The sequence below is a fragment of the Lissotriton vulgaris genome, chromosome 2_1 (assembly GCF_964263255.1).
Source record: "Lissotriton vulgaris chromosome 2_1, aLisVul1.2, whole genome shotgun sequence".
Lineage (NCBI taxonomy): Eukaryota > Metazoa > Chordata > Amphibia > Caudata > Salamandridae > Lissotriton > Lissotriton vulgaris.
The window spans coordinates 11,394,949-11,416,659 of record NC_141687.1 but is presented as its reverse complement, the minus strand read 5'-3'; the positions used below and the strand labels follow the sequence as shown (position 1 = coordinate 11,416,659).

General features: G+C 44.6%; 1 pseudogene; it reads left to right on the top strand.

The window, feature by feature from the left end:
- The first annotated feature begins 573 nt into the window (after positions 1–573).
- On the top strand, positions 574–5,146 carry LOC147729454 (uncharacterized; annotated as a pseudogene).
- Positions 5,147–21,711: the final 16,565 nt, after the last annotated feature.

The window sequence follows — 21,711 nt, the reverse complement described above, 5'->3', positions numbered from 1 at the left end:
CCTCCAAGCAACAGGACACGGCGATACCCATTGCTACGGTCAAGTAACGTGGGTAGAACGGTGGAGGAGGAGGTTGGAGGGCACAGGACTGTTGGGCTTGTGGCATAAGTAAAGTGTTGAACGCTGCATGCGAAACGCGCTTTCTTTTTCCTTCCCATTCCTCTCTACCTGACCCTTCCTCCTAAAATAAAGATATCACGAGTCTCGGTGATCCCACGTTCCTGGTGACGGGTGCACGTATAGAGCTTTAAGAGTATATACAGTTCGTGACGGTAGTGTTCCTCAGTTTGCCTTTTGGGAGACGTCGGTACGCGTGTTCTACGAGTAAGAGTGACCGAAGAGGGAGAGAGAGACCGAAGACTGTTTTGCCGAAACTCCAAAGACCACACCCTGCATCCTTTGTTATCTTTGGCCAAGTATTTTTGAAACTGTTTATCCACTTGACGCGTGAATAAAACGCTTATTGTGCTACTGTCAATGACTGTTCTGATACTTGCGATACAGTTACTTAAGGACAAAGTGTGAAAACGCTTACAGTGGTGTCAGAAGTAGGATCCTGTCATTTGATACAAGATGACGCAACCAGTAACTGTGCAAGATATGATAACACAGCTGGCAGAAGGTCAGAGACATTTACAGTTAGTGTTTGAGGAACAGAATAGGAATGCCCAAAAAGAAAGAGAGTCGTTTCAAGAGGCTTTGAAAGAGCAAGCAGTATTGTTAACAAGTAACCAAAAAGTCCAAGATACAGCCATTCTTTGACTTACAGATGCAATTTCTAGTGCCTGTGTTCACCCTAACATTCCTGGTAGTGTATTACAAAAGTTTCAAGAGGGGGAAGATCCGGACTTCTTCTTTAACAATTTTGAAAGAGTTGCTACCACAGCCACTTGGCCTGCAGAAAGGTGGGGGCAATATGTAGCGCCGTTATTATCTGGAGAATTGCAGGCGGCGTACCAAGCGGCTAACCCAGCTGGAGTGACTCCTTATTCCGAGATAAAGAAGGCAATTCTCGAAAGATTAGGGTGTGACCAAGAGTGTTATAGGGCACGCTTTCGCAAGGAAAAATGGGTTACGGGTGATAATCCCCGAGCATTGTTTTATAGGGTCAGAGACTTGGGGAACAGGTGGCTACAGCCTCATACGGCCAACATGGAGGAGGTTACGGAGCACATTTTTCTAGAGCAATATTTGGATGCTTTACCTACCAATACTAGAGCATGGTTAAAACAACATCCTGGTCTAACGTCCCAATCTGCTATCGAACTAGCCTGTGCTTACCATAGGTCTCCGGACTTCAAAGCTCCTACGGGGAGAACCCCTATTGTATTTACTAAGCCTACAACCCGAGTTTCCAATGACAGTGTAGAAAAACGCCCTTTTCCTACCCCGAAACCCAACCCAAAGCCCTTTCCAAAAATCAACTCCCCTGTGCAGGTGGGACCTCAATGTTTAAGATGTGCAGAGCGGGGGCACATCTCACGAAACTGTCCATTGAACAATGACGGCTCGGAACCAATAGAAGTGGGGTGGTCACGAGGGCGAGTTTTGGTTACAGGTCTATGCAGGAAGACATACAAGAAAGCTATCCGACTAAATGGGAAACCTATTGAAGCATTATTAGATACAGGATGTCACCATACAGTAGTAGTACAAGACCTGGTACCCCTGAACTCTATATGTGAAGGAGAAACCGTGCTAGTTTCCTGTGTTCATGGAGACGTTAAGGAATATCCTTTAGCAGAAGTCTTACTGGAAATAGACGGGTATCCCCAGTCCGGAGAGTAGGGGTAGTTCCCCGACTTCCTGAAAATATTTTGTTGGGGACTGATTTGCCTAAATTTCATGATTATTTAATGGAGGCCTCGGAGCAAGAAGCCAGAGCAGAGTGGTTACAGGAGGCTCCCTTTTCTAACGAAAACTTAGTTCAACCCAGAACCCGAGAACATAAGTCGAAAAATGAGAAAAGAAGGGACAAAGAGAAGTATACCAGTGCCTGTCAGTCTTTTGCTTCATGTTTACTTTCTTCCCCAGAACATGGAGATACTCCTGCACGAAGCTTCCGTGCAGCTCAGAAAGATGACAGCACCCTCACGAATGCCTGGAATCAAGTGCAAGAGAATGACTCAGAGAAGGTAGGACCCTATTTCTGTATAAAACAAGGATTACTGTATCGAGTAAGTGAAGGGGCAAATGGAAGGGTAGAACAGTTGCTGGTCCCAGTAGCTTTTCGAGAACAAGCTTTACAATTAGCACACAACCAGACGGGTGGAGGTCACTATGGGCAGGCGTTAACCCTGAAATATTTGCTGGATCGGTTTTACTGGCCGGGAGTGTATAGAGAAACTGCGAGATTTTGTACCACCTGTCCAAAGTGTCAGTTGATAAATCCCTCTAAAGACAAGAAAGTACCCCTCTGTCCTTTACCCATTATTGATGTTCCATTTCAACGTGTAGGGATGGATCTGGTAGGTCCGTTAATTCCCTCAGCCAGGGGGCATCAGTATATATTAGTACTAGTGGACTATGCAACAAGATATCCGGAAGCTATACCTCTAACAAGCATGACTACACTGACTGTGGCTCAAGCGATGATATCCTTCTTCTCCCGAGTAGGATTTCCGTCAGAGCTTTTGACAGACCAAGGAACTCCTTTTATGGCGAAACTCATGAAGGAAGTATGTTCGCTTTTGGGGGTCCAACAGATTAGAACGGCAGTTTATCACCCACAAACTGACGGTTTAGTGGAAAGGTATAACCGAACGATTAAAGCCATCCTGAAGAAACTGATAAGTGAGACAGGAAAGGATTGGGATAGGAAGTTACCCCTTGTACTCTTTGCTATTAGGACACATGAACAAAAATCCACTGGATTTTCCCCATTTGAGTTGTTATTTGGGAGAAAACCCCGTACCTTGCTCGATATGGCTGCTAAGTAATGGACGGAGGAAGAGGATGAAGGGAAACCCCTGTTAGGATACATGCAGACCCTTAAAGAAACCTTAGCCACCCTATGGGATACTGTCCACCAAAACATGGACAAAGCACAAAGTAGACAAAAAGAGCAATATGACAAGAAAAGTCAGTTGAGGGAGTTGAGGGTAGGAGACAAGGTATTGACTTTACTTCCCTCCTCTGATAAGAAATTGTTGGCTACATGGCAAGGACCCTATACCATTACTCAAAAAGTTACACCCATTTCATACAGAGTAGCAGTACCACACACTAACAAGGTGGAACAAACGTACCACATTAACTTATTCAAGAAGTGGGAGGAACCAAACACAGGATCCCAAGGGGCCGAGGTAGTTCAGTCCATAAATCATGTAACCATCACACCACTAGAGTTACCCCAGGAGCTGGGGAGGGGCGATCAGGAGGAACGACCAGCTATGGGGCCCGACTATCGGTGGAGGAAAAACGGCAGTTAGAGAAGCTCTAACTAGGGAAAACGTCCCTAGTAGCCCACAATATTGTTACCCCACTGGGAAGAGTGGTGAATGTGAGACCCTATCGCATATGATAGGGTCATAAATGATTTGTACCATTTTAGGAAGGCCATCAAAACTTTTCTGTTTCCTTAAAGAATTCCGGTTTTCTGTTTCTGTTGTGTTTTGTTTAGGATCAGCACCAGGACGCCCCTTTGCTGGGGCAGCTGTGCGCTCCATAAAACCCATAACATAAAATAACATAACATATCTGAGACTAGGAGAGAGGCGGTAGAACAGGAAATAGAAAAGATGCTACAGGCAGATATTATTGAACCTTCCAAAAGTAACTGGCGTTCCCCCATTGTTTTAGTGCCGAAACCGGATGGCAGTATCTGTTTCTGCATTGACTTTCGCCAAGTAAATGCCAATTCTAAATTTGACAATTATCCAATGCCTAGATTAGACGAGCTAATTGAAAAACTAGGAGAGGCGAGGGTGATGTCCACCATTGACTGACCAAGGGATATTGGCAAATACCCCTGACAGAGACAGCTCAAGAGAAGACAGCCTTCTCTACTCCCTCAGGGTTGTACCAATTCAAGGTAATGCCATTTGGGTTACATGGAGCACCGACCACCTTTCAGAGACTAATGGAAATTTTACTGAAAACTCATCAAAATTATGCCGTTGCTTACCTAGATGATATTGTTGTGTATAGCCCTGATTTGAAAACCCATCTAGAACACCTACAGAATGTATTTGAGACCTTGACGCAGGCAGGATTAACTATGAATCCAAAGAAGACCACTCTGGGCACCCATCAAATAAACTATTTAGGTTACACCATCAGTGAAGGAACCCTAAAACCCCAAATTGATAAACTAGAAGCTATTAAAAATATTTCCAGACCAACCGCCAGGAAAGAGGTACGAGCCTTCCTAGGGTTAGTCGGGTTTTATCGGAGATTCATTCCCCAATTATCTGACGTGGCCAGCCCCCTCACGGACTTGTTGAGAGGAAAACCTTCAAGAGCAAAAATCGGGTGGGGTCCAGCACAAGAGAAAAGCTGTGAAACCCTAAAGACTATAATCTGCAAGGCCCCGATTTTGACTTGCCCCAAATACAAAAAGACATTTGTGTTACAAACAGACGCCTCAGATAAAGGACTGGGAGCTGTATTATCACAACCAGATAATCAAGGACTACTTAAACTAGTACTGTTTCTGAGTCGCAAATTGTTTCCGAGGGAGACACGCTAGGCCACCATGGAAAAAGAATGTTTGTCCATCAAGTGGGCCATGGAATCCTTACAGTATTATTTGTTGGGGAGGACTTTCTTTTTAGTTACAGATCATGCTTCCCTAATGTGGTTAGCAACCAATAAGGAAACCAATGCTAAAGTACTAAGATGGTTTTTAGCCTTACAGCCTTTTTCATTTCAGACTCTACACATGCCAGGAAAGTTCCAAGGGAATGTAGATTATCTCTCCAAATTTCCGACAGCTGAATGGCCCGATCGTCCATCTCTAGAAGAGAGGCAATGTGATAGAGGGCATCCTATCACCCGATCCGCCGAGAACTTCAAGATGGTGTCCAGTGGTCCACTCCAACCAGAAAAGGTGAGCGGTCTAGACTGCGGCGGAAAGGAGGAGCAGGTGTCCGGACAGAAGTTAAAAGAGAGCCGTTGGCTCCGGTGTGGGCCGCCGGGTGATTAGAAAACCGGAGGAGGTGAGGCTGCGATGGACGGCTGCAGGAGAGAAGGCGAAGCTACGCAGGACAGAGCATCGGACGACGGCAAGCGTGGACCGGGAAAGGAGAGTTCAGAGGCTGGAGACACGGAGGAGGTGAAGCTGAGCGGCGGAGCTGACCTACGGGAGGTTTCCCCAACACCCACCGCGCTCGTATCCGGCTGTCCCTCCAAGCAACAGGACACCGCGATACCCATTGCTACGGTCACCGAGGACCGTAGCCCCAGGCAAGTAATGTGGGGAGAACGGTGGAGGAGGAGGTTGGAGGGCACAGGACTGTTGGGCTTGTGGCATAAGTAAAGTGTTGCACGCTGCATGCGAAACGCGCTTTCTTTTTCCTTCCCATTCCTCTCTACCTGACCCTTCCTCCTAAAATAAAGATATCACGAGTCTCGGTGATCCCACGTTCCTGGTGACGGGTGCACGTATAGAGCTTTAAGAGTATATACAGTTCGTGACGGTAGTGTTCCTCAGTTTGCCTTTTGGGAGACGTCGGTACGAGTGTTCTACGAGTAAGAGTGACCGAAGAGGGAGAGAGAGACCGAAGACTGTTCTGCCGGAACTCCAAAGACCACACCCTGCATCCTTTGTTATCTTTTGCCAAGTATTTTTGAAACTGTTTATCCACTTGACGCGTGAATAAAACGCTTATTGTGTTACTGTCAATGACTGTTCTGATACTTGTGATACAGTTACTTAAGGACAAAGTGTGAAAACGCTTACACCGACCCTCATGGCGACTTTCAGGCATGCCTCCTGGATATATCTAACTGGATGAACGCAAATCCCCTTAAAATGAACAAAGGTAAAGCAGAACTCCTTTGCTGTCCTTTTAGTAAAATCACCACACCCCTACCACCTAACTTTTGGCCTTTACCCACAGAAATCCCACTGGTCAACTCAACTGCGGTACAAAACCTGGGGGTAGTTATAGGCAAAAGCCTTTCTAAGGTAAAGGAAGTGATCTAGCTTGATCTCCCAGCTGTATCATTGATTTCTAGAGGTGTAATATTAAGTAGGCTGGACCATATAAATGCCCCTTTATTAGGAGCTCCCAGCCTTTTGCTAAAAAAGTTTGAATGCACCTGTTAGAAATGGGATCCCTGGCTGGCCAGGGCTTTCGCCAAAGTCAGTCAGAGGCCACCACTCCTAAGTCAGGGCAAGGGAGTTACACGCCAAGATAACCCCTACTCGCTCTCTAGGTAACGTGGCGCGAGCAGCAAGGCTAAACTTGGAGGCGATATGAGTTAAGTATTTGCGCACGCACCCCAGCAACAACACCCAAGGCCCTCCACAAAGGAAACTCCACATAAGGTTATATAAAAAAATAGCCTTTGTATTACCAAAACACATTAGATAAAACACACACTTTACAATGTGCCAGGGGCACGGGCAGAATTTACAGGGGATATTTACAAGACAGGGCCACCTGGACCACTGTCAGGAATCAGCACTTTTAGAAGTAACACTTTTTAGAAATAGCACTTAGAATGTAAAATTATATTAGCACAAAATAGCACCCAACCAGTAATCACTAGTAACCAGGACCTCACTAGCACCACCTGTACTAGGGAGAAAACAACCACCTACATGTCACAATACCTGTAGGGGTGTAAGAACATAACACATGATGCAATGCATAACATTCATTCAGAGGTGTAAGGAGGGAAAACACATAATGCATCGCAATACATTCAGAGGTGCAGAAAATGAACAATTGCGCCAAAACTCACGTAAGTGACCACCTGTGACTGTCCCTAGGCCCTCTGGCCTTGTTGGGGCTAGGACGCCCTGTGTCCAATGTCAGGGGGCCTAAACGTGGCAGCTGCCCACGAAGTGCTGGGCAACTGGGGAGCAATGATGGGGCCAACACGATGGGGGAGCCTCACAGGCTCTGCAGAATGACTGTCCCCCTGAGCCTCCCAGGGCTCTAGACAAATGACTGGCCCCTTTGAGCCTCGCTGGGCTCTGGATAGCAAGGTGCCCCTTTGTTGGAGCCCCCCTCCTGGGGACTCAAAGCGACTATGGCCCCCGAGAGCCTCTCAGGGCTCAACCTAAACAAATGGTGCCCTCACGAGCCTCGTGGGCTCTTGACACACAGAATGCCCCTTTCCGTTGGAGCCTCTCTGGGCTCGTTGAACAAGTAGCCCCTGAAGCCCTCTGGGACTTCACAACAACTGCCCTGGCGATGGAGGGGAGGGGCGGGCACCGACAACGTGCCCCGACGCCCTCCTCTTCCCAAATGGATACAGAGCCCCACTCACCCGCTCTGCGAGGCTGCCGGTCGTCTCCTTATCACCGGCGGCCACACGGGGCTCTAAGGCTCTCCTCCTCGATGGCGACGCACCCTCGGCGGGGCTCTCCCAGGCACGGGAGCCCCGCAGGACCAAAAGCACTTCCGGGTCGTCCTGTTGTCCCTCTTCCTCCTGGGCAATGCGTGCGGCCGGCGCCCCAGCCGCAATTAGGCCGCCATTTCCCCGACGTCCTCGAGGACGCTCCTTCCGTTGCCGGGCAACCCTCCGGCCAGGCTGACTCCTGATAGGCTGGCGGGACAGCCAAAGGCAGCGCGGCCCTGCAGACGAGCCCCCCCCAGGCTCCGGTTCGCGCTGCTGAGGCAGGCAGGAACTTCTTCTCGCCACAATCCGGGGTAGCCTCCCGGGAATTTACAAATAAAAGCGAGGTGGCACTCGCTTGGGCAGCAATGTCCCTGGCAGGGTGGGCACCTGCCAGGGGGCTCCCAAATCGGCAAAGAACGGGGCAAATGCCGGGTGGGCACCGGCTCTCACCAATAAAGCGCTCCTAGCGCTAGGAAGAAAATAACGCGCTTTCTCTGACAGAAGTCACTTCAATCAATCTGTAGTAAAGATCAAGAACATCTATTAAATAATGAGTATCACTAACACCATGCAAAGGTCCAACAATACCAATGGCTATCTCATCAGGTCCACTCCTACAGACCATGGGGATTTGTTTGGTTTTCAATATATTATCAGTAGTACAACACTCAAGACAATCACAAACCATTCTCTCAACCTCATTAGCCATTCCTGGCCACTGAAATTGCATTCTCAAATACTCTTTTGTTTTCACAATAGTAAGATGTCTAACATGTGCAAGAATAAGAAGCCTACAATGCACATCCAATGGTGTTTCAAGCTTTGTACCCCAAACAAGGACACCATTCACAACAGACAGTTCCTGACCAACTTAGGACCATGGCTTCTCAAGATGTCTGTTCTTTCCCAATGGAAGCCACTCAATATCTTTTGTGATTTCAAGATCATTACTAATTTCAGTTTTCCACTCCGACTCATCTGTCGCTCCCAAAGTGATTTCATAGACATTTATCACATCATCCACCATACTTTCTTAATCTAAATCAGAATTCTTTTCATCTACTAAATGTGAAAGATAACTAGCAGATTTGTTGATTACCCCTGGAATGAAATCAACATCAAAATGAAACTCTTGAAGCGAAACAATCCACTTCTTAACCCTTGAAGAAATAGAATCCAGACCATTTTTTGGAAACACCTTTTTTTAAAGGTTTATGGTCTGATAGGACCTTCACTTTGGTACCCCAAACCACATTTATAAACGTACTTAATACCCAAAAGATGGCCAAAGATTCTTTCTCTATTACAGAATAATTAATCTCCAAGCCTCTCAAAGATCTCCAAGCTCAAGTAATCAAACGTTTATCGCCACTTTTCTTTTGAAGGAACACTTGCCGTAAACTTTTAGCACTAGCATTAGTCAAAATGATATTCTCTTCACCTGGCACAACAGTTTGCAAGCAGGGGGCTTCATTTGAATCCTCCTTGATAAGGACAGACTCACTGGCATACTCAGTACTCCAATCAAAAACAGCACTCTTGCCTGTCAACCTCCTAAAGTTTTGTGTCTTATCTGCATACACTGGACAAGAACTCTTCCTTGTTAGAAGGTCGCTAATGTTCACAATGGAGTCAACAAGCTCTTTTTCAGGGAAAACACCCTGTCCAGAGATACAATGACTTAGATAGTTTACTTCCTCAACTGCAAACTTCTCATTTTTGAGGGTCAAACCAGCCTTTCTCAAACATTCAAAATCCATACAAACCCTTGAGTAATGCTCCGCCTTAGTGGTACCATAAATCAACAAATCATCTTGATAGCACTTCACAACAGAAAGACCTTTTAGAACATTCAACATTATCTGTTTAAAAACAGCCATCACCGAAACAAGCCCAAAAGGCATCTTTGAAAATGTTAAATTTTCCATGGGAGTGACAAAGGCTGTCAAATCCTGTGAAGATTCACCTAATTCCACCTGATGATAGGCTGATGCAAGATCAAGGTTGGTGAAGTTTTTAGCCCCCACCAAAGTGCCAACCAACTCATCTATATACAACTACCTCTTTATTGAGTGAGTGTAAGTCTTTGCAGAGACTTATCTCATCACTGGCCTTCTAAGCAACAACTAATGGAGCCAACCACTCTGTTGCCTCAACAGGCACAATGACTCCCATGTGCACCAAACATTCAATCTCTTTCTGTACACCAACTTGCTCATTCAAAGGCACTCTCCTGACCTTAGCAACAACCAGGACAGCACCCTCTCCCAATTTTATGTGATGTTAATACCCTTTCAGATACCTTAATTTGTCTTCAAAAACAACAGCAAAGCATTCTGCCAAATTTGCAACAGAATCATCCACCACCTGAATTTGGACTTGAGGGATAGCATTTGGGTTGAGGGAAACACCTATTAATATTATTATGGAATTTGGTAAAGCGCACGGCTACCCCCACCGGGGGTGTCCCGACGCTGAGGACAGGAACATCAGTGATTAAGGCAACTAGCAGCATGAGAACAGGTATGTTTTTAGCTTGGATCTGAAAAGGGATTCTGATTTGGTGAGACTGAGGTCAAGTGGTAGGGAGTTCCAGAGCAAAGGCTCTACCACCTCTTCTCGAAAACGGGGAGGTAGTAGGAGACGGAGGTGGTTAGATCTTAGAGAGCGGACCGAGTGGACCTGCTTCAATCTGTCTCTGAGATAGCGTGGCCCGTGGCCATTGAGCGCTCTGAAAGCCAGGACCAGGGCTTTGAACTGTATGCGATGGGAGATTTGGAGCCAGTGTAAATTCTTCAGGTAAGGGGAGATAGAGTGCAGATAGGGGACATGACAAATCAGTCTTGCCGCCGCGTTTTGGACGATTTGCAGTCGATGGCATGGGTATGCAGGTGCCCCTACGTAAAGACTGTTGGAATAATCCAGGTGTGAGGGGATGAGGGCGTGCACAACCGTCCTCATTGGGTCATTTGAGAGATAGGGGGAGATGTTTTTTAATCATTTTTAGTTTGCCAAAACAAGCAGATGTGACCTTTTGGATTTGAGTTTTGCATGACAGTTCATTATCAAAATGGAACCCAAGGTTCCGGGCAGAGGGAGCGGGGATGGGTGGTGAGTTGAGCTCAGTCGGCCACCATACAGAAGTCAGCAGGGGTGTTTTTGAATTAAAAAATAAAACCTCAGTCTTATCTGAATTTAGTTTTAATGTGTTAGATGTCATCCAATGAACTATTTTGGTGAGGCAGGATTTAAAATTGTCGAGACCTTTGTCAGAGTGGTCTCTGAAAGAGAGGATAAGCTGAGTATCATGAGCGTAAGAGACCACTCTGACACCGCAGTTCTCAACAACCTTTGCGAATGGTGGCATGTAGACATTAAAAAACAGGGGGCTGAGTGTCGAAACCTGTGGGACACCACAGTCAAGGGGCATCTTGTTTTTTGACAGGTGGGGCGGCACCAGACCTGTTGCGTTCTGCCTGATAGAAAGAGTTTTATCCACGCCAGTGGAGTGCCCTGAATTCCTAGATCATATAGCCTTTTAGTAATATGGAGTGGGTCACGGTGTCGAAAGCCACGGTCAGATCGAGGAGGACCAACATGGCCACCTCGTCTCTGTGCACGCTCTCTCTTATGGTCTCAGATACTTCCAAAAGGGCCGTCTCAGTGCTATATCCGGATCTAAATCCAGATTGAGAGTCATGCAAGAGGGAGTTAGATTCCAGGTAGTCGGCAAGCTGCTCCTGTACTACCTTTTCCAAGATCTTGGCAGGCGTGGGTAGGAGGGAAATGGGGCGGTAATTGCTGAGTACGGATGGGTCAGCATCCACTTTCTTCAGTATGGGGATAAGCATTGCCTGTTTCCATTCCGAAGGCAATATGCCAGAGGAGAGAGAAGTATTCCAGATGGAGACTAAGGGGGTGGTGATAAGTGGGCATAGCTGCGTGAATATTAGGGCTGGGAAGGGGTCGAGAGGGGAGCCGGATTTAAATTTTTTCATTCTGTGTGGGACTGAGTCTTTGGCGATGGGGTCGAATGCAACAAATGTGGTGGTGCTGGCCGCAGGAGGGGGAGGAGCTGGCAAGGCCTCGTTAAGCCCTTTGGGAGGTGTAAATGAAGTGAAAATATCCACAATTTTGTGATGAAAAAAGTGAGATAGATCATCACAAAGTTCTTGGCTAGGTGAGGAGGAGCGGGTGAGTGCTGAAGGCTTAGTAAAGTCTTTCACGATTTGAAAGAGGGTTTTGGCCGAGTTGTTAGCCGAGTTGATTTTGTTGGCTCATCTCATGGTGGCTTGTTTTAGCTTATGGAATCTCTTCAGCGCTGCTTTATATAGGTTTTTTTTCGATCAGATCATATGTCCGACGCCATTGTCGCTCGAGTCTTTTACATTTGCTTTTTTCCGCTCAGAGTTCCGATGAAAACCAGGGAGCAGAAGGTTTCGATCTGGCCGATTTGAGGGGGAGAAGAGGGGCGATCACATTAATCATTGTGACCAGAGTGGAGTTAAATGTTTCCACATCTGCGTCTATATTCTTGGTTGAGAGCCACTCCACGTTAGATAATGCTGGTTCAAGGGCCTCAAGGGAGACTTTGTGCCATTTTCTGCCTAGATCATGTTTTATGTTGTGCTCAGTTACTGGGGGGGGGATGGAGAGGGTGAAGGGGATGAGAAAGTGGTCAGACCAGGCCAGTGGACTAGGGGTCAAAGTGGAAAGCGCTGGCAGGTTTGAGAAGATCAGGTCTAGGGTGTGGCCTGCAGAGTGGGTGGAACCGTGCACTCTCAGGTCTAAGTTTATGCCTGCTAGGGTTTCTACGAGGGACGTCGCTTTTGGACAGGTAGGGTCATCCACATGTAGGTTGAAATCACCTAGGATGGTAAAGTGCGGGTGTTTGAGGGAGAGGTCAGCTAAGGTGGCCAGTAACTCATTGAGATGGGAAGGCTGAGTGCCAGGCGGATTGTAGATAAGTGCACCCGCCAAGACCAAATGGACGGGGTCCGTTATGCTGAAGTACATTGCCTCTATAGGACCTGAGTTAGGTAATTTCCTGGATGTTATTTTCCATTGGGACCGAAAAATAATAGCAACCCCTCCTCCCACTTTAGTCCCAGGACGGTTAATTCCTGCAAAGCGGTAATCGGGGGGATTGCTAGTGATATATCTGGATTAGAGGCGTTTTTGACCCAGGTTTTGGTAGGTCCCACGCATGGGTGTTGATAGAGAGCCATATAACGCCTGCAAGGCGTGGTAGGGAGCGGCAATTGACGAGACACGCCTTGACCTCCCCGGGTGGCTCGTGGATTTGAGGTTTATGTCTATCTTTAATAGGGCAGCTGGTAGTAGCTTCCAGGGTGGAAGCCACAGTCTTTGCAAACGAAATAGTCAACAAGTAGCTGAGCGGGATTCCACTTGGCGCTGCAGCTACCGGTCTGAGGCCTCATGGCCAGTAGCAGTGCCCCGGACCAGCGTGTTTGCCCCATTGTGAATCCTCCTGCAGCCTGCCTGGCGATGGGCGCGACACAGGCGCGGACGGGCGCAGATGAACTTGCCTTAGGCGCACCAGCGGCGCGCCCGCTGCGCTCGTCCGTTGTGCCTCCTGGAGTGCATCGCTTTAAATGACTGGTGTGTTGACCCCAGACTCCGCCCTCCCAGCGTCCAGAGATAGTGATTGGCCGCCCGCCTACCCTCCACAACAATCGGGCAAGCCCGTGGTGGACCGGGGTAGGGGGCGGAAGTGACTGGGAAGAGGCTGGAATTATCAAGCCGGAGCAGGGGATTGAGAGCCACACTCAAAGGTAATTTTTAAAACAATAAAACCGGGCAAAGTATTAAAAAATTCCGTCACCTGGGGGTGCTAGCGCGTTTACTAAATAGCGCGCATCGGCAGGGCCAAGGAGAAGGGTTGTGCAAATAAGATTCACAGCACGAAGGAGATCAAATACAATTTTACAAACATGGCATGACCTGAGGCTGCTGGCACGTTTAAAGACTGCGCTCGTCCACCTGTCATACGTTGAGGAGGCCATCCTAAATGTGCATCCCCTTTCTTGGCCACATATACTTTACCAGCAGTCTAAGGCTCTCTCACTTAGATACATGCTAAAAAACACCCAAGTATGTTTATTGGTAGACCACTGTAACCAACAGGAGAAACTTCAGTTTTCAGAAGTGTAACTTTTCCTCTAAAATGTGCATCATAAATGTCTTTGGAAATGACAGTGAAATGAAAGCAGGAGTCAAACTTCATTTCTAGTTCAACACCTTCAATGGTGAAAACATGGGAGGGATCTTTTGTTTTATTATAATCTCCCTGATACATAATCTTTTTTACTTGTGGTTGTATCTTGTTTTGAGACTGTTTCTTCGGTTTTACCATGGTTTTTCAAGACTTGGTAAATTTACCCTGTCTCCCACACGCATTGCGACTGAAATGTAAAGCTGGGCAGAAAGAAGCCTTCGCTCTGTGACCTGTTCTCCCGCATCTAAAACAGGCAGACCTGTTGTCTAGTGAAGGTTTACTTTTAGCTTGACACACTACTTCTTCAACACTATTACTCATAAAATTAGACTTGTTTTTTACAGAGCTTAACTCATCAACACATTTCATCATGTGTTCTACTCTATTAGCAGTAGCCAAAACCTCATCTAAGGGAGGCTCATCCATCAACCACAGTTTGTCCATAATTTGATCATGAGCACATTTGAATACAAATTGATCTCTAATTCTTTCTTAATCCTGTGACAAATTCTTCTACAGACTCATCCTTCTTTTGTTCACGTAAACCAAATGATACCTCTCCATAATAGTACTTAAATGAGGAAGATAGTGTCTCTCCAGTTGAAGAATACAAATCTCATATTCGTTCAAAGTCCTTTTATCGGAAGCACTAAGCTCTGGTAAATGTTGAAGAACTTCCCGTTCTTCTCCTCCAAGACAGTGAAGAAGTAATGAATGTTTCCGCTCCGCACTTAAGTTTGTCCCACAAACTCTTGCGTAGTTCACACATGTTTTTACCACTTTCACCATTTAATAGTAGGTTCTCCCAGACTTGTCAAGAAAAACAGTGGCTGTGACACATTCTGCATTTATTTTTACGTATTACAACAATATTAACAAAATGACTCTAAGCAAATTGTAATGCACTATAAAAATTAAATCACTAATATAAGTTTTAACTTTTTTTAATGCAGTAAACCCATTTTTTTAGTGATTTTCCTCAAAATTATTAATGCTCAGTACCAAAGTCAGTGAAATCACTATTTCTTGCAGTAAATATCACAATAAATAAATCTTGCATTTCTCACATCACCATACAGATATGACAATCTCTTCCACTTAAAAAATTAACAAAGAAAAGGTTACAAGTTCAAAGTGTTCTAATAACTGTTTCATCGGTGACCTGATATGTTCTCACATACACAGTTTAAAAAAAATATATAACTAACTTTCAATACTGGCACTCAAGCCCTGATGTGCCCATTTCGTTCAATAAACCTGATGAAGTGGCAAACAGATGTCAAAGTCCATTCTGCCAAACAACGTTGAGAAAAGAAAACTTCTCACAGAGTACATTGTGCTCGCTAGTATTCACAATTTCACAAGATGGCGCCAGTGCATTACGATACACAATAGGGAGCTTCGTGAAATCAAACTTGCAGTTTCTCAATGTGATTCTGCGACTGTGTGGCCGTTTTATTGAGTGGGCGGGTTCATGACGGCCCCCAGCCGTTATCAGCACACGCCCACCGTGATGCATGATGGCCGGGGGCCGTCATCAGCATGCAAGGGGTTAATATGGCTCCTTTGCCTGACCACATACGCTGCCAAGACAGAAGTCAGCTGAAACACAGAGGAGACTGTGCCAAAATGCACTAATCCTTTCAAATACCACAACATCGCACCACAGACACCGGCTGACCTCCTCATCTTTTTTTAATAAATGGGGGATCCATATCACATTACCAGCTGCTGGAGAAGAAAGACAATCCTTCTCATCTACACATAATTCTAATTCTGCCACTGGAGGATGGAGAAGCTGAACCTTTGCTTGATGCTGAGGTGATACCACTTGCTCGTCGCCAAATAAATGTGGTGTCTTCTGCACATATAAATGGAAGTCATACACAGAGTTAAAGTCAGGTCCTTTTTATTCACCTCAGCTCTCAGGAACTTCCCAGTAACTAACAACCAAAGAATCTTCACAGTAGAATTCTACACAGAGGTTAATGGTAACGGTATATCAATGATATAATAACAGTGTGACAAAAGCTTGAGTCTTTGTTGGAACATGCGCTTCAGTTTATTCACTACAGCCTTAGCCAACACGTTAAGGCATGACTGTTCCTTGTGAGTCCAGCTGTGACCTATGAAGCTAAACAGTCAAAAGTGCCTGCGGTGCTGTAACTGGCCGTGTACCCCGTATCACCCAGGCCTTTCAACAGTTGTGTTGGGTTTTCGTTTAATAAATAACTCCAAGGAGCCTCTTCAGTGTGTTGTGTGGATTCCTTCAACATGCTGCAACTCAATTCTGCAATACTTCTCTCCAACTCATGCCTGTCAATTGGAATGTTTTAAATAGTTTTGTTGAGTTTCTAAATCACCATGTTTGTATCAGGAGGGTACATAGCACTCTATTTGTGATTAATTCCCATATCATGCATTCTTCATCAAATAATGAGCACCTCATTATCTCCCAGGATTGTTGTGCATACACGTTCCCTTTTGTAGGTCACAAAAATAATGGTGTTTGTAAAAGATATAGATTTCTTAATATATTGATGCAAAATATGATTGTAAGAATAGTGTGATGTGCAAAATATTGTCTAAAAGCATCTCACTGGGAAGAATCTAATTGTAGTGGTGTTTTTAACATAGATGTAAAGAATATAATAACACATTGTTAGTGATATAATGTCTTCCAATATTATATTTTTAAAAAAAATAGTTTTATACTATAATGATCTTCTTCAAGTGTTAGCCTGTTTGTGCAATATATAACTTCTTGTGGAGGACTTTGGAAGTGACAAAATACTTGATGCCGCATTCATATTATAGTTATTCGTCCACCAGTTCTCGAGCAGATAATCTTCAGAAACAAAATCAATGCTTTTTGAAAAACATTTTGCAAACACATTGGGTATATATAGCCTAGAGGAATAATAAATACATAATCATATTTAAATGCAAATCCCTATTTGGATTTCATAGACATTACACCTTGCTCCCACAGCACAAGAGCTGAGAATTCAACAGTCAGAGACAATCATGTTCGGTTCAATCTTGAGCTTAATTTAGTGAATCGTAAATACACAGCTCAAATAGGAATATAGTTAACAGTTGAAATCTCATCCAGACATCTCAGTGAAGCAGGTAACCCTCAGTGTGCCTTGTAGGAGAGTAGGATCTGCTTACTATGGTCACCCCCACTTTTTGCTGGTGTTTCACTGTTTCTCGACTTTAGTCGGGCTGGGGCCCTGCTAACCAGGACCCCAGCCTAGCAGCTTCCTCTCTAAATTGATTGCATGTACTTTAGGTACACTCCAGATTGGTTACTGGGTACACTCTTCTGTTGTTTAAATGTATATATTTATTTTATTAGAATAAAATAGGACATCCAACAACCTTCATTTCACACCTTTGTATAGACAGTTCCTTTTACAAAATCCTCCAACTTTGTCAGAGAAAGAAAAGTCATTGTAGATGTAAGCTGACTTTTGACCTCTGTCTATGAACGCAGAATAAATGGGACAACATAGAAACAGGATTTAAAGGCATCTTTAATACTCATTCACTTTTTGAGTGAACAGAGCACCTGTCGGTCAGCTCGCAAGAAGGGATGAGTGGGCCCTAAAAATAGCACACCGTCAATGTGGCTGGGTTCAAGGAAGCACTACCATATAATGTAATATTGTCAGCCAATAATAGAATCAGTTCATATTTAGTCATTCTGGCCTTAGTTAAAAGCTGTGTACGTGTTTTTTCAGCAATGTATCAACAGAAGGAGGAAGCGCTCTGGCTACAGAGTCTAATATTGAAGACAGATATGCACAAGGCCTCTTAAAACCCCACTTGTGCCCGTGTGAGTGATTATTGCAAGGGCACTACCTTCTACCTCATGTGTAAATAGGTGGATCTCTTTAGTTTAATCTGGAATTCCAATGCTAGAGACTTGCAGAAACCTTTTAAATAGTGTGGACACTTTTCTGATGTATCTGCATTCAGGGGACAGGGTCAGCAACATCCTTGTGTACCAGGTATTGTAAAGGTTAACAAATGAGGGGATTAAAACGGTATCAACTGCCTGCAATACCTTGAAATGAATGTACTTCATCTTGTGCTGTGGGAGCAGGGTGTTTATTATAGCACAAATACATTCAGCTGGTATTCTTCTCTCCTCTTTTGAAATCAGGTGGCCCAAATAAGACACCTGTTTTCAACAAAACTGTACTTTCTTTGGGGAATATTTATCTTCCATCTCAGGCGCGACCCCTTTAATTGCTCTTTCCGCCAATGCAACTAGTATTGAATTATCTCCACTTTACAGCAAATGTTAGGATAACTCCTCCATCTCTGAATCTCTTTGGGTGTTGCTCTTTGACCTGTGACACTTGCCTGTTTCCTGATCCAACCTTTACCTTTCTTCCTTTTGACAACATATTTTGTCCCTTAATCACTTTCTTTTTTCTCACTTTAGGGAGGAGGCTTGCTATGCAAAAGCCCCTCTATTTTTGGATCTGCCTCTACCTCCTCCTACTGCTGTGCCACAAAACCCTTACTTTCTGCCAAAACGCCATTACGCCAGTACTCCTTACTCTTCTGCACACTGTTGACCTCTCAAAATTCCACTGACTCCTGTTTTAGTGTATTACGGTCTATCCCCTTTACATGTTTTGCACACCTCAGTTGTCTTGCAAATGTCTCTGGTCCAACCTATTACATTTGCTAAAGGCTTGACCCATTATTAAAATTAACCTTAGGCACCCCAAATCCTGGGCACTTCAAATTGCCTACTGTGGAGCACCCAACCTCCTGAATTAAGGAAGAACCAGCTTTCCCGGGGAAATCCATCCCCTTTGTTCCCTTAATTAGTACTTCTCTGTCTCAGTTATCCTGTTTGCCACCCTTACCCAATGAGTGACCTCTCAATAGTTCTTTGGGATGAAGCATGGGTCACTCACCCTGTGTCAAGGTCACAAAGCTGCCCCCCTCCAGATGCAGACTCAGGTAACCAGTCCAGTTATTGAGGTTGGCACTTCAGGATATGTTGCGATCCACGCTGACCATTCACCATGGTGCTGAAAACCGACTGGAGTGGCCCCTGTTCATCCGTGTATGGGCCTCCAGTTGTTGAAGCTGAAATGAAGTCTTCAAATACCAAGAGTCAGTCATGGGGAATCCCCAGTATCAGTTTATTCCGCTTCCACTGCAGCAGTGGAGTCTCTGAGCATTCGCCAGAGAGTCTTCTTCGGCTTACAAACTACTCGGCTTATAACACATTTACAGTCAAGTAGGAAATGATGGAAAACCATGTTTTCAACAAAATAATAGTTGATTGCTTTTGTTTCTTTCTTACAATGTCTGGTTAGACTTTAAGCAAACCATTATTCCCTGACCTTGACGACACAATGGGCCGTTTGCAACATTTATAACTAATCTTATTAGACCATCAGTGCAGCATCAACTTCCTTATTGGCTTCTAAGCCCTGGTGACAGTTTACAAAACAAAGTGAGACATGAATGCTTTCCTTTAGTGATCTTTGAATAGGAAGGAAAACATTGTGCAGTCAAAGCTTTTCTATAGGCACGTAATTCAACTAACGTTTCCATGAAACCAGCTGCACTCAGCCGAACTAGATAAACATATTTATCCTGAGAATAAGTTAATGTCATGAACCTTTTGTGAAATATTCGTATATGATCCTTTCATTATGGTTCTCCATTTTAAACCTTTTTAGTACCTTTTTTTAGACTCCATTCACTGACTTTGTATCTACCACTATCTACCTGTCGTCTGGATGCCAGAATGTATAATTTCTTTTTCATAACACTAGATATATGGAGCACCCAACCGTTACTAGGGTTTAAAGACTGTTAATTGTATTTACCACTGTCAGTGGGTAAAAGGACCAAAGGTTGTACCACTGCCCTGAATGCATCTGCGATTGTGTAGCAGATTGATATTCCTGATTCGCTAGAGTTACAAAATATATTTTTTTGCGTCCTGGCTTTGGGGCTGAGGAGATGAGTAAACATCTACTGTGAAGGCCAGATAAACTGTGGTTGAGGGAATTCTTGTCTCAATTGGACTAAAAGCGGCATTGTTATCTTTTTCACCAAGCTGACGTTTGTTGTCACCAGAAGCAAAACTCGCCTATCTGTCATCCACAGATTGAGATCAGCAAAGAACTCAATTTGCACCAGCAACAAGGTCCTTCTCTTAGAAGTTGCCTTCCTTTGTAGTTACATGTGTATTAGATGTGGTCTGGCACCTTGCAGACTGTGTTCAGAGCTAAAGCTCTTCCTCAACCTGCAGGACTTGAATTAAATATAGAGGGGAGGGCATGGGAGATTGTAAGTTATTTTCTAGGCTAGGCAATTCCTTTGAATGGGAACATTGACACTTCTGTCTTATTGAGTCACTTAGCTTAACCTCAGCAAGGGTGCCCTCCTTGCATGAGTGGTCAGTGGTGCCAGCTAGGGGTGGCATTTGCTAACCCTGACTTGCCATTAAGTACTCTTGACGCAGCCCTTCCTGTGCCCTGTCTGAAGGGGTCATAAAGTCAGCAGCAAGTACAGGAAACAGGTTTACAAGAGCCTTATTTACTTTCTCTAGTTTCACTCCTTGTCCTTTCCTTCAGTAGTAAGAGGAGGCTATTAGAGGGCTAAAGATGGGACAAAGGATCAACCCTTCAATGTGTTTGGCTGTCGAGAATGCATGATCTCATTTCTGATACCCCCCCATCCACTGGATTTTGTGAATTAATGGATGTGTGTCAACACCCGTTACACACTTTAGCACCCAATGCAGCACATGAGATTTGACATCCTTTCATGAAATCTACTTTTCAAAATCTGTTGATGTAAGGAAAGAAGATGCTGTGAGCCTTGGTTATTTTATGCAATGTAGCATAACATGAATATGTGTTTAAAGAAACCTCAGAATTAAATGTCATATAATTTAGGACGAATGATCTAATCCTGTAGTTCAGTTAAACCGGTGTCTGTGTATAAACCATACTGTTATGATAGGCAATAAAAAATAACTATCAAGTTATTACTATGTATGTACTTGCCAATCCCTGATTATACTAACGTACATGCTAATCAACTATTACATTGTACACAGATACATGTTTAACTGAAGGTTTGGGCTGTAATTCCATGCGTAGAGTGCCCAAGGCCAATGTAAATCAACCAATTGACATGATCCACAAGTTAAGCAATTAGTAGTTCAGCGTTTTCCATTACACACTGTTTTCACAAGAGGAAGTTTTCCCTAAATCAATATTTATGTTAATTTGTCAAATTTGCTTGAAATTCCATTTCCAGCATGCAACCCAGAAGGCGAAGACCGACTCGGTCACATTTTAGGATGCCTAACATCTGACCGGGTCTTCACTAGCCACGTCTCACTTTCCTCGGTGAGTCTGGCATGGGAACAATTCTTCTCCAGCTCTGAGGCCTTCAGGTATTTCATGGGAGGCAGGCAAATCAAAGACCTTCTTCACATCCTCTTCGTATAATTGGATGCTGAATTAAGGACTGAGATCTTGACCACCTACAGAGCCTGCAAACATGCTGTTGGTTTGCTTCAGCATGTGTCAGAAACAATACTGGGAGGGATGGGTAACAGAGTGTGAAGCAACTCGGCTAAAATCTTAAGTGATTACACTCAATGGCTGCGGATCTTTATGTTTTTACACATGTTTTTGTGGGGCTGTGATAAGCCAAGCGACACTAGTAATGGTTTTAGTCTATAGTGAGGCGTGACTGAGCAGAAGGTGTAAAACCTTTTGAGAAACCCAAAAAATTCTGCTAATGAACATCAGACGCCTGTGGGTTAGGACGCCAACCTTCAACTCAGCGTAGTTATTTTTAATGGGTTTTTTTTGGTGAATGAGGAGTTGAATCCTCCTCGAGCTATGGTAGGTAAACCCGCTTGACTGAAGCGAGTATGGTGTCTGATAGAAAGGCGG